Source organism: Zootoca vivipara, chromosome 11, assembly GCF_965207765.1.
Source record: "Zootoca vivipara chromosome 11, rZooViv2.hap1.1, whole genome shotgun sequence".
NCBI classification, from domain to species: domain Eukaryota; kingdom Metazoa; phylum Chordata; class Lepidosauria; order Squamata; family Lacertidae; genus Zootoca; species Zootoca vivipara.
Genome location: NC_142594.1, coordinates 7,276,648 through 7,289,013, shown reverse-complemented (window position 1 = coordinate 7,289,013; position 12,366 = coordinate 7,276,648).

Genomic DNA, 12,366 nt, shown 5'->3' with positions numbered 1-12,366 from the left:
AGCAGAAAGCTCCAACTAAATCCGGATTAGAGATCAGAATATCCCACGCCCTTTTAACAATTAAAAGATTTCACCAACATGGAAAAGGGGGTGTCTGCCCTCCTAGGGATGTGGGTGATTTAATGCTGCAAGGTTTGTGAGAAGATTTAAAAAAAACCACATACCTCAGCTGGGCAGCTAAGCTTCTGCATTTGCATGTAAAGCAGTGGAGGCGATCAGACGATGCACAGCCATTTCCTGGAAAGGCCTCACTAGCTCAGTCCACTTGTAACACTAAGCCAACCCATGGTTTAACACAATGAGCAAATGTATGGGTTCCTGGAATCAAGATCATAGTCTCAAGACCCCTCTCTTGGTCCTGCTGCAGACATGCTACTCAGGACCAAACTGTGGCTTAGCTTAGTGTAACTTATAAACTGGGTCACCACCTGTGATGGATATAGAATATCTGTAAAACCTGGCTAAGTTGGCTGATTCTGCAAAATAAGAGTTTGGGGCTTTTAAAAATGGAAGCAGGCCAACAGAGACTCAGTTTTGTCACATACATATCAATGTTAGTTTTCTTTTATTCTAAGCATAAAGTTAGTGAAGAGTGGTATGGAATTCCTATTGAAATTCAGGAGAGTCCCATCAGGAACGTTTTACTGTTCTCAAACATTTATGACAGGCATGCACAAGATGTCCTCTCTGGGTGGGACACCAGTTGTGTATTGTGAATCCTCGGGTGTTTGATCTAGAGCACCTGCATTTATGGCCCCAGTTGAACTGGATAATAGTATCTGTAAAACAGGTGGAAGCCTTCAGGACATGGTTAGTGTAGCACACCCACGGGCCACAATTAGTGCAGTCTTGGCTTCCGATGTGAATAAAAATAGTGTGAGAACACCATGCAGTTACGGTACATAGTTCCCATTCACATCAGGACAACCTACTAGGAGAGAACTACAGTATTTATAAAGAAATAAAGAAAATGTGAATTATTCATGGATAAAGTATGAGTAGTAATAACACATGGAGGTCTTTTACCTTCTCGATAAGATGGAGCAATTAATTACATACAGGAGTTCATTTAGCAGGCAGGAAACAGTGCAGGTGAGTCACCATTTTCATTTCCTTGGCTATGTGGATGAAAGTAGCTCAAAGGACATTGCCATTTGTAGTGTAGATAATAACGTAACAGAATGCCCTCCAACATAGTATCTGTTACAATGTGATCATCTTGACTGCCAAAACAGAAAAGTCAAAGCCAAATGTGTTTAAAAATTAAATATAAGCCAATTTGCTCACTGGGTGGAGGGTGGGGGCTGCTGTGCAAAAGTCAGCACCCACGTTTCTGAACACTGAAGATAATATTACTAAGTCAAGTGTGGGACTCTGAAGCGATATTAAGTTGGTTACATGGCTAATAAAGAGGTCACAATCCTTAGTGTAAATTGAATTTTCTTGTGTTAGTTATTTATATTTTCAGTAAGGGATAAGAATATTTTTTAAAAAATGTTCATTTACAATCAGACAAGCTTTAAATATGCAGAATGCGTGTTAACGTCATCAACTTATTTAAAATGTATGCTCTATTTTTATGAGATGCTTGTACCAAAACAAATGTTTGTCTTTGTCAAATATATTATAGGCATATATAAATGTAGGAATTGTGGGCAAAGTGTTTTATGTTCTAGCCAATTCATCACAGATGCTAACTTGATATTTCTACAAGGTATAGTTAAAACTTTCTACCATTTTACAAAAGTATTTTCTAACTTGCATCCTTCAACAAAAATGTCTAATTTCGATTTCTTTAAAGAGCTGAATATTCTGTAGTACTTGATTGCTGAAGAATATTTGCCCAAGGCTATGATCCACAGAGCAGGTAAGCATGCACAGTTGCATCTATGTTGGCACAAAAAGCCTATTCCACAAATCAGTTAAATCAAAGCATTTAAAATGATGTTATCTAAGTTGTGGAGGGAGATGAAGGGAGATAGTAAAGCAATTCATTTGTAGACAGAACATGGAATTGTTACATTGTCCACAATTCTGAACTACATTAAAACCTGCAAATTGCTTTTGCTATTTTGCTATCAAAATAGTATTAGGCAAAGAGTAATACATGTCTTTTTCTATTAGATTTTATTTCAATAATACAAGGTTTCTTATTGTCATCTATAGTTCTGTGTTAGGTATATACTTGATATTTTTGTTGCTATATATGGAGAATAATTTACTGCCACAAACCAAAGGATGTTGGGTGAGGATAATTTTCATGTTAAATCTATAAGTAGAAATATATTATTATTTATGTACTGTGCTAAATAAAATATTGTCTTTATCAAAACAGCAATTTTTACACATTTTTTTTGAAATGGATTTATTTGCCTCTGAAATCTTTTTAAGATTATCAGTCTTCTGCAAAAGCAAAAAGTAACTGGGGACAGGTTGTTGAATGAGATTTGTGGTGCATCTGATAAAAAAAAGTTTAAATAAAAACATTTTACCCCACCTTTTCAAAGGAAAATCGCCTTTTGTTCTAGGTGACTTGATGGTTCAGGATTTGACTGTTCTGTTAGCAATACAAAGGAGTTCCTGACTGATCAAGTGGGCTAGTTACTGGCTGATAGTGGCGATGCCTTATCACCCTTAGTTAAGCATGGCATGTTGCTAGCTGTTGCTCTGTCTTTATGGCAGGCTAAAGCCAGCATCCTGTTAGAGCTGCAGGCTTCTGTTTCAGGGATCAAATGTGGCCTTAACAAATCTATGCATCTGTGATTAAATTCTTGTGTAGTTTATTTAGCAAGATCAGTTCAAATTTATAGCACTTAAGTGACACAACTGAAGCACACTTTATGACCTGTTTGGGGGGTAAACTCTAAGTTTGTTTGCAGTTCTATACCCTTTTTTTTTTTAAGTACCAAGAAGAGTCATTCCTGGGGAAGGGTCATAGTTCAGTTGTGACATCTCCAGTTAAAAGTCTTTCAGGTAGCAGAGCTGGGAAAGACATTTGCTGTCACTGTGCTGGGCAATGTGGAACCAATGGCCTAACTTCATGCAAGATAGGTCTGGAAGAGAGATATTTTTTTTAAAAAATAATGTTATGCATTCATGTATTCTTAAACCAGGACTATCTGTCTTTAGTTCTCTTGTCTAGCTGAGAATCTGGAATCCCAAGGATCATAGCATACTTTATACATGTAGTGGAGATCAGAGGAAAGTGATGTGGGACGTTTGGCTAAAAACAGGTTGCAGCTACATAGACAGCCATGGCCCAGATGCTAGGGAATATGAGGGGATGTGTAGAGGTAGTTGTAGGTTCTTGACTTCTGCCCTTGACCATCACCTAGGCTTATCTCTTCTGGTTTTGTTAACCTCCTCCCCCAAAAATAAATATTCCCAAGTTTTGCAAATGTTCCATCTCTCACCTATTCTGCTCTTTACCTGTTCAAAATTCCCATTGGGGCTAGAAAGAGGCATGGATTGTTTGACTTCGATGCCAATCTGCACAGTTTCTGCGGAACTTCTATTGTGCCTTCCAATCACACCTCATCCCTTCTGGAATGTGTATCCCACAATCCCACTATGGTTTGTGCTGCTTATGAGTGAAACCATTTGTGGGTGGTTGTGCCAGTGGGTAAAGCCCATGAATGAATGAATGAATGTGTCAGTTGCCTTATAAACTTGCTTTAATTCTCTGCTGCAAAAGGTGGAATGGGTAAGAAAGGACTTGCTGAATTTGGTTTCCATAATCTTTCCAAGGAAACTTTATAGATTCAAAGACTGCAGTGCCAGACTAAGAGCACATCTACCCCTTTCATTGCACTGCAATTATTTTAGCATTTCCAGAAAACCCCATAGTAATTATTCCTACTAGCCACATTAGGACAGATAAAAATCTCCCTTTTAAAAAAATATGAAACATATGGTATGAAATATGAATTTTAGAAGTCTTTGTCTGCATTGTTGATTTCCCATGTGCTCATTTTTTTTCATAAGTGTGGCCAAGAGATCACAGCGCAGCTATCTAGCGGTGTTTTATTAGGGTTCAATGTAAAAACAAGTGATTTAATTAGTTGTGGGATTGAAGCAAAACAAAGTTAAGTGATTTGACCTGATATCTTCTGGCAGAGTGTCTTGGCCACCATATCTTAACATCTGTTCTGGGTGAGAGAATAAAAGATATACAGAAAAATAAACATACTGGGAAGGTATGTCCAGACTTTACCAGTTATTAAATACCATTGTATTTCCCAGGTGATTGCAAGTTGTGGGAATCCGAAAAGACTTTGTAATAAGCTAGTAATCACTTGCAGACTGAAACTTCCTTGAAGGGTGACTGCATCTCTTCCTATGAAATCCCTGCATTCATATTTTGAATCTACAATAAAAAGAAATTATTATAGTTTAAAAACATGTTACGTGAAGCATTTATAAACTGCCCATCTAATCCAGATTCCACAACAATAATATACATAATGATTTTTGTTCAAAAATAAAAAATATATAGAAAATACCAATATAAATTACTTTTATGGTTTAGGGCTAGTAGATTAAAATGCCTGGGTAAATAAAAAAGTAAAAAATGAGGGCATTCCAAATTGAGCTGCTGAAAATATGAGCTGGTTATATGGACCACAATATTACCTAATTTCAATAAAGTAAAGAAGGTAAAGATTATTAAAGGTAATTTTTCAAAATAAACAATTTAGCTTCGTAGTGGTGATTAGGAAGAAACGTTTGCAGTTACATCTTAAGTGTCTACCGGGAAGTCCAGTCATTAGCACAGAGCTGATACCATCCCATGGCCATCCATATTACAACAGTATGACCAGTGGGAATAGTGTTCTTGCTCCAAACTTCTGACCATAAGCTCTTAGTAGTCTCCTTTGCATAAGAACCACTGCTACATTCTGGGGTAGCTTCACTGAGTCGAGAGCCATATGAAGGCTTGGTTCAGATGCAATGTGAAACATTATGCTAGCCATAGTTAAGAAGCCACACCATAGTTTGAGCTTTCCAACAAACATCAGCCAAACCATAGTTTAGGGCTGCTCTGGTTTATAATTTCATTAAGTTCATTCACCTCTACTTGGTGCAGAAGGCTTCTGCGGTGGAGCAGCAGCCATAACTGTGGTTGTCAATTGTCTGAATTTAACACAGTGATTTACAAACCAGCTTCAAACTGAGGTTTAAGATTTGAAATTTATGGGCAGGCTTTGGTTCAGATGTTAAAATAAACCATAATTTTGCTCAGTGTTAAGAACTGGATCCAGCCTGGGGGCTAGATCTTTACTTCTCTCACCCATTGCAGGCCAACTTTGACATTTAGGTGGGGCCACCTAACTGTCAATCACTTGACATCATTACAACTTCAGGCAACAATTTAAAAGGGATTTGCTCTCAGCATCTATCACCTGGTGCTGAGGTGTGGTGCTGAGGTGTGGGGCAAGTGGGTGTGGCCTCATGGGCCAAATGTGGAGGACTGCCAGGTCTAATTAGGTCCCACAGGCTGAAGGCTCCCCACCAATGGTTTAGCTAACTAAAGAATGAATTTGTATTGCACTGTATACCACTGAACCTACCGGTAGTGTTCTTTGGGGGAAGGGATTCTAATAATTCTGATGAAATGGACCGTTTCAAAACGTATTGCTGTGTCTACCATTAATCCACAAAATAATCTAAAATAGTTCTGCTGTGGAGTTAAGGAAGAGCTGGTCCTATAAACTGACTGGATAGTATATGGAACCATATCTACGTGGCCCAGAGTATTAGCATTGTATGTGTAACAATGTTTTGCAGTTAACCCCCCTGCTAGCAAGCACCTTCAGAAGTAGCTCTTCAAATCATGCTAATCCAATTAAATTAAGAAGGAATAATCTAATAATTAATGGAGAAAGTAACTGCAATATATTTCAAGCATTGTTGTTGTTGTTTAGTCGTTTAGTCGTGTCCGACTCTTCGTGACCCCATGGACCATAGCACGCCAGGCACTCCTGTCTTGCACTGCCTCCCGCAATTTGGTCAAACTCATGTTCGTAGCTTCGAGAACACTGTCCAACCATCTTGTCCTCTGTCGTCCCCTTCTCCTAGTGCCCTCAATCTTTCCCAACATCAGGGTCTTTTCCAAGGATTCTTCTCTTCTCATGAGGTGGCCAAAGTATTGGAGCCTGAGCTTCACGATCTGTCCTTCCAGGGAGCACTCAGGGCTGATTTCCTTAAGAATGGATAGGTTTGATCTTCTTGCAGTCCATGGGACTCTCAAGAGTCTCCTCCAGCACCATAATTCAAAAGCATCAATTCTTCGGCGATCAGCCTTCTTTATGGTCCAGCTCTCACTTCCATACATCACTACTGGGAAAACCATAGCTTTAACTATACGGACCTTTGTCGGCAAGGTGATGTCTCTGCTTTTTAAGATGCTGTCTAGGTTTGTCATTGCTTTTCTCCCAAGAAGCAGGCGTCTTTTAATTTCGTGACTGCTGTCACCATCTGCAGTGATCAAGGAGCCCAAGAAAGTAAAATCTCTCACTGCCTCCATTTCTTCCCCTTCTATTTGCCAGGAGGTGATGGGACCAGTGGCCATGATCTTGGTTTTTTTGATGTTGAGCTTCAGACCATATTTTGCGCTCTCCTCTTTCACCCTCATTAAAAGGTTCTTTAATTCCTCCTCACTTTCTGCCATCAAGGTTGTGTCATCTGCATATCTGAGGTTGTTGATATTTCTTCCGGCAATCTAAATTCCGGCTTGGGATTCATCTAGTCCAGCCTTTCGCATGATGAATTCTGCATATAAGTTAAATAAGCAGGGAGACAATATACAACCTTGTCGTACTCCTTTCCCAATTTTGAACCACTCAGTTGTTCCATATCCAGTTCTAACTGTAGCTTCTTGTCCCACATAGAGATTTCTCAGGAGACAGATGAGGTGATCAGGCACTCCCATTTCTTTAAGAACTTGCCATAGTTTGCTGTGGTCGACACAGTCAAAGGCTTTTGCATAGTCAATGAAGCAGAAGTAGACGTTTTTCTGGAACTCTCTAGCTTTCTCCATAATCCAGCGCATGTTTGCTATTTGGTCTCTGGTTCCTCTGCCCTTTCGAAATCCAGCTTGCACTTCTGGGAGTTCTCGGTCCACATATTGCCTAAGCCTGCCTTGTAGAATTTTAAGCATAACCTTGCTAGCGTGTGAAATGAGCACAATTGTGCGGTAGTTGGAGCATTCTTTGGCACTGCCCTTCTTTGGAATTGGGATGTAGACTGATCTTCTCCAATCCTCTGGCCATTGCTGAGTTTTCCAAACTTGCTGGCATATTGGGTGTAGCACCTTAACAGCATCATCTTTTAAAATTTTAAATAGTTCAGCTGGAATATCATCACTTCCACTGGCCTTGTTATTAGCAGTGCTTTCTAAGGCCCATTTGACTTCACTCTCCAAGATGTCTGGCTCAAGGTCAGCAACCACACTACCTGGGGTGTACGAGACCTCCATATCTTTCTGGTATAATTCCTCTGTGTATTCTTGCCACCTCTTCTTGATGTCTTCTGCTTCTGTTAGGTCCTTACCACTTTTGTCCTTGATTATGGTAATCTTTGTACGAAATGTTCCTTTCATATCTCCAATTTTCTTGAACAGATCTCTGGTTTTCCCCATTCTATTGTTTTCCTCTATTTCTTTGCATTGCTCATTTAAGAAGACCCTCTTGTCTCTCCTTGCTGTTTCAAGCATAGATTAAATCAATTGCCAGACACACAATGGGTGTTAACTGTTTTCTTTCCCTGAACATTAATTGGGGTGGAGACAGTTGGGATCCATAAATAATCTACAGCAATCAGTTTTTCATAGACATATTTATATAGCTGGAGATTCTCCATTGCTGCCTGAGTTGAGGGTTTTTCTGCATTGGTACTTTTTTTTTTTTGCCTTGCTTTGTTGTGAACCACTCTTGAGTGTATAGTGTATGCAGAATGTGCTGGGTGTACAAATAAAATGTAGAGAAGAAATGTACAGATAAAGTGTAGAGAATAAAATTAGCAAACAGCACTTTTGCTGCCGTGCTCATCTCTATTCTACGCACTGCTAAAAGAACCACTGAAAGATCCAACCATTTGTAGGGATCATACTTTGTACTGTTAGTTTTTTTGAGGATGAAATAGTTAGGCACTGTTATAAAAGGGCAGTCCCCACTCTGGCACAAACTATAGGGTAGCAATGGGAATCCCATCCTATTCTCTCACTGCTGCCAGCAGCCACTTAGGTGCCACTCAGGGCAAAGTGTGCAAGATTCCAACTGGCTTACAGTGGTCTCTCCAGGATTAGGGAAGCAGCCAGCTGTATTTCAAGTCTCCAGCTTGGCAAATTCAGCCCATCTCTTCTCCTACTTTCCTAGATACTTTAACAACCACTAGTGTAGCCCAAACAATTTATGATTATGATGATGATCTGTTTATTTTTCACATTTCTATCCCATCTTTCTTCCAAAAAGCTCAAGGTGATATACATTGTCCTTTTCTTCCTATTTTTATATTCACAACAGCCCTGTGAGGTGACTTGGGCTTAGACACTGACTGGTCCAAGGTCACCCAGCTATATGAGAATCAAATGCACCATGCTGAGCTCCTTAAAGAAAATGTGGGATATGAATGCAAAAAACAAATGAACAAAATTAACATCATCAATCTCCAAACCATTAGTTGCAAGGGATTATGAAAGTCATCTCAAGGATGAATTTGGAAAGAAAAAAACTGTACAAAGTAATTACAAGTGTTGATGAAAGAGAATTGCTACCACTATAGTTATCACAAGAGGATAGCTGCATATTATTAAAAGTCAGTAGAGTGAGAATGAACCACTAGAATATATAGGCACTTAATGGATCAACAGGAAACAGGTTTGAGGATGCATTATCAGGAGCTGAAAAAATGCATTATGGCAGATGCAGTTGAATTGTGGAAATTATACTTCACTGCAGGCGGTTTATGGTTATTGGCTGAGTGTTTACCAGCAGTGGAATCTTGGATTTCTTGAACAATTAAGTACATGCACATTGGGGAGAGGCTGTTGTTGGCTGGCTACAAGGTCAAGGTGGCAACTGTGATAGCAAATAGCATTACACTGTGGAATATGCTGCATTTGCCTTATGTTGCATGTTTTAATAATAATAATAATAATAATAATAATAATAATAATAATAATTTTATTATTTATACCCTGCCCATCTGGCTGGGTTTCTTTTTTGTGTGGCAACATTCCTTTTATCTTCCTCCTCTTCATCTTCCTTGTTGTTCTCGACTGCCATTTTTATTGTTTTATTACTTACCACTCCTTACTTGGGTGGATTGAGGGAGAGAGGCCACAGTGGGAGGGCAGAGCCATGAAAGTGTGTACATATCATTGTAGAACCAGGACTTTGCTGACTTCATGACCAACGTTGGATCTCTGGTGTTTTGTACTCGCCTGGCCTCCAGAGGGATTTGGTTATACTGCTGCTTTCAGCTTTCCAGAGTGTTATGGTTTCAGAGAGTAAAGGTAGCGGTTAGATTCATAAATGCAAACTTTGGACTTTATTAGAGTACAGATTTCACAGCAGTCTGCCTGCTTTACATGTTTTCTGATTGTATCGTGTTCATGAAGTCCAAATTCAGCAGGGGCTATTGTTTGGATGAATCATTCAGTAAATGTCAGCTGGTCATCAGATGAGTACTAAGTGGTAACTGACACCCTCATCTGGCAATCAGTAGGTGTGTCAAAATGTGTGGAACATTCCAAGGGAGGGCCAAAAGGGAACAGTAATGAGAGTGTGTCTAAAATAGAGTGGTCTCACATCCTGCCCCTCCCTAATTATTTGCACATGCCTCACTGGCTAAATGAGTTCTGACTGCGGATGGTCCTGTGTGAAGCACAGGAGTGGATCTGGTACCGGTTTAGAAGTCCCTGAACCAGACTTTTTTTTGTCCCACTGGGTTGCCTAGAAAAAAAACTGGAAAGGGGAAAGAGGTGTGAAGGAAGAGGAACACCGGATCTGCCTCCTGCCAGCCTTGCGGAGCTGTGGGTGTCCACAGCAAGTTCTTTTCCAGAGGCAACAGCTGGTACCCAGATTCTACCACAATGTCTCCAAGAACGCCCACCACTGTGTGACATTTTCCTTTTGCGTAGGACAGGCCATGGTTTGAAGCTAATTACAGCTTCAGGCACACTCTTAGCTGAAGGACAGGGCCTTTTTAAAGCTCTCCCACAAAGGCCATTTGGATAAGAGAACAGCATGGTTTGATCTACTGCAGTTTCATCTCTCTCTCAGTTGATTCTTACCCTCCTTACCTGGCTTCCGTTGTTATGGCCTCTCACCAGAAATTTACTCTCTGAACTTTTGTCCGCACCAACTCACTCTTCTACGCAGTGGGTCAATTCTACTAAAACCACACAAATATGATTAATTTATGCATGCAGAAGCATCAAGGCAACAAGATTTTACAGATTAACACAGTGGGGGGGGGAGGAAATGGGTTTCTGCTCTGATGTACTTTCAATTTCATTTATAGTAAGATCTCTCTTCACCCAAACCGTGTTAATATACCGCCCTATACCCAAACCTGTTATTAATATACCGCCCTATACCTGCAGGTATAGCAAAACAATGGAGTGTATTTGTAGACTGACACATTGCTATACAACATAAAAGGTAAAGGACCCCTGACAGTTAAGTCCAGTCACGAACGACTCTGGGGTTGTGGCGCTCATCTCGCTTTACTAGCTGAGGAAGCCGACGTTTGTCCGCAGACAGTTTTTCTGGGTCATGTGGCCAGTATGACTAAGCCGCTTCTGGCAAAACCAGAAGGTAAACTCTTGTTTACCTTCCTGCCGGAGCGGTACCTATTTATCTACTTGCACTTTGACGTGCTTTCGAACTGCTAGGTTGGCAGGAGCTGGGACCGAGCAACGGGAGCTCACACCGTCGTGGGGGTTCAAACCGCCGGCCTTCTGATCGGCAAGCCCTAGGCACAGTGGTTTAGACCACAGCACCACCCGCTTCTCGCTATACAACATACATTTGGCTTTATGTGAACGTGGACAACATAAATCAGGCTCAGAACTGGAATACGTAAAGGAGTACTGAGCATGTGCAGTTACTATTTCTCGTCTCTGAGTAAGTGCAGCCTGCCCATATATGTGATTGCCACATTTTGTTTTTACTTTCATGATTTTGTGCTATTTCTATTAATAAACTGTGAGCTGTAACGAGATATAAATCTAATTGTTGCATGCCATCAGCCTACAAATTAGATGAAAGGATGCTTGTGATTTGTCGTCATCTGTAGACGCTACGTATGTGTAGAGATGAACCTCCTCTCCTTCCCCACATCTGTGGAAGCACATTGAATGAATTAATAAATGGATTTATTCAATAAGCAAAACATCTAAATAAATAACAGTATAAATCTAAGCGAATAATTGCTAAATCAATGGGAGCAAAAACCAACCGTAGATTAAAACATATACAGTACATAGAATACTTGATTAAGCATAAATAATGGGTGAATAAAAACTAAGAAGAATTTAAAAAGACCAGTTAAAAACAGCTATATGAGGTGGGGCTTCAATGATACAGATCTAACAATATGGGCCTACATTTTAGGACTATGGAATCACATTAACGTGGGGCCTGCAGAGGACCAGATCTCAGGACTAGAGTCTGCAGTGGGTAGAGATTAAGGAAGACCATCCAAGGAAACCTCTTTGCACCAATAGACCTGAGCAGGTCTCCTATAAAACCTCCTAAAAAGGTTTGCTCTCTGGTCTGAGCAACATGTAGATATATTCTTTCTGGCTATAGGATGGCCTTCAATTTTCTGTTCACCTTGCTCCCATTTTTGAACAGCTTGTCACGTGCCAAGTGGTTGTTAGTCCTGACCCATAGAGTTTGAAGGACATACTGCAAGCACTTAATGTGTGATATCTATTATTTATTAACTGCATCAGAGTGTTGCCGAAGTTTTTGTGTGCCACTGTAATACTCAGGAGCATGGCAGGGCTCCATTCAGATCTTGATTCTGTGCATTATACTGTAGTGTGTGACCTTTTCAACATATAAACTTTTGTTTTTGGCAATACCATTACAAACATCTGGCCTAAATAATGTGTGTATGTATGCAAGGAATTAAGAAGGGATGATCTTAATGAAGCAACTCATCCAGCACCAAGCGAATTATGTTCCTAAGAGCTCCATTAAAAATTGAGACAGGAAGGATCAAGGTAATGGCTCAACATCCGCTAAGTACCTCTTGCACATACTTTAAAATGTCAAGTGAAATCAAAACGGGTGGAAGGCACTTGTGAACCCTGCATGTGGTCTTCAGCAGCCAGGAAGATTGATTTGTAAGGTC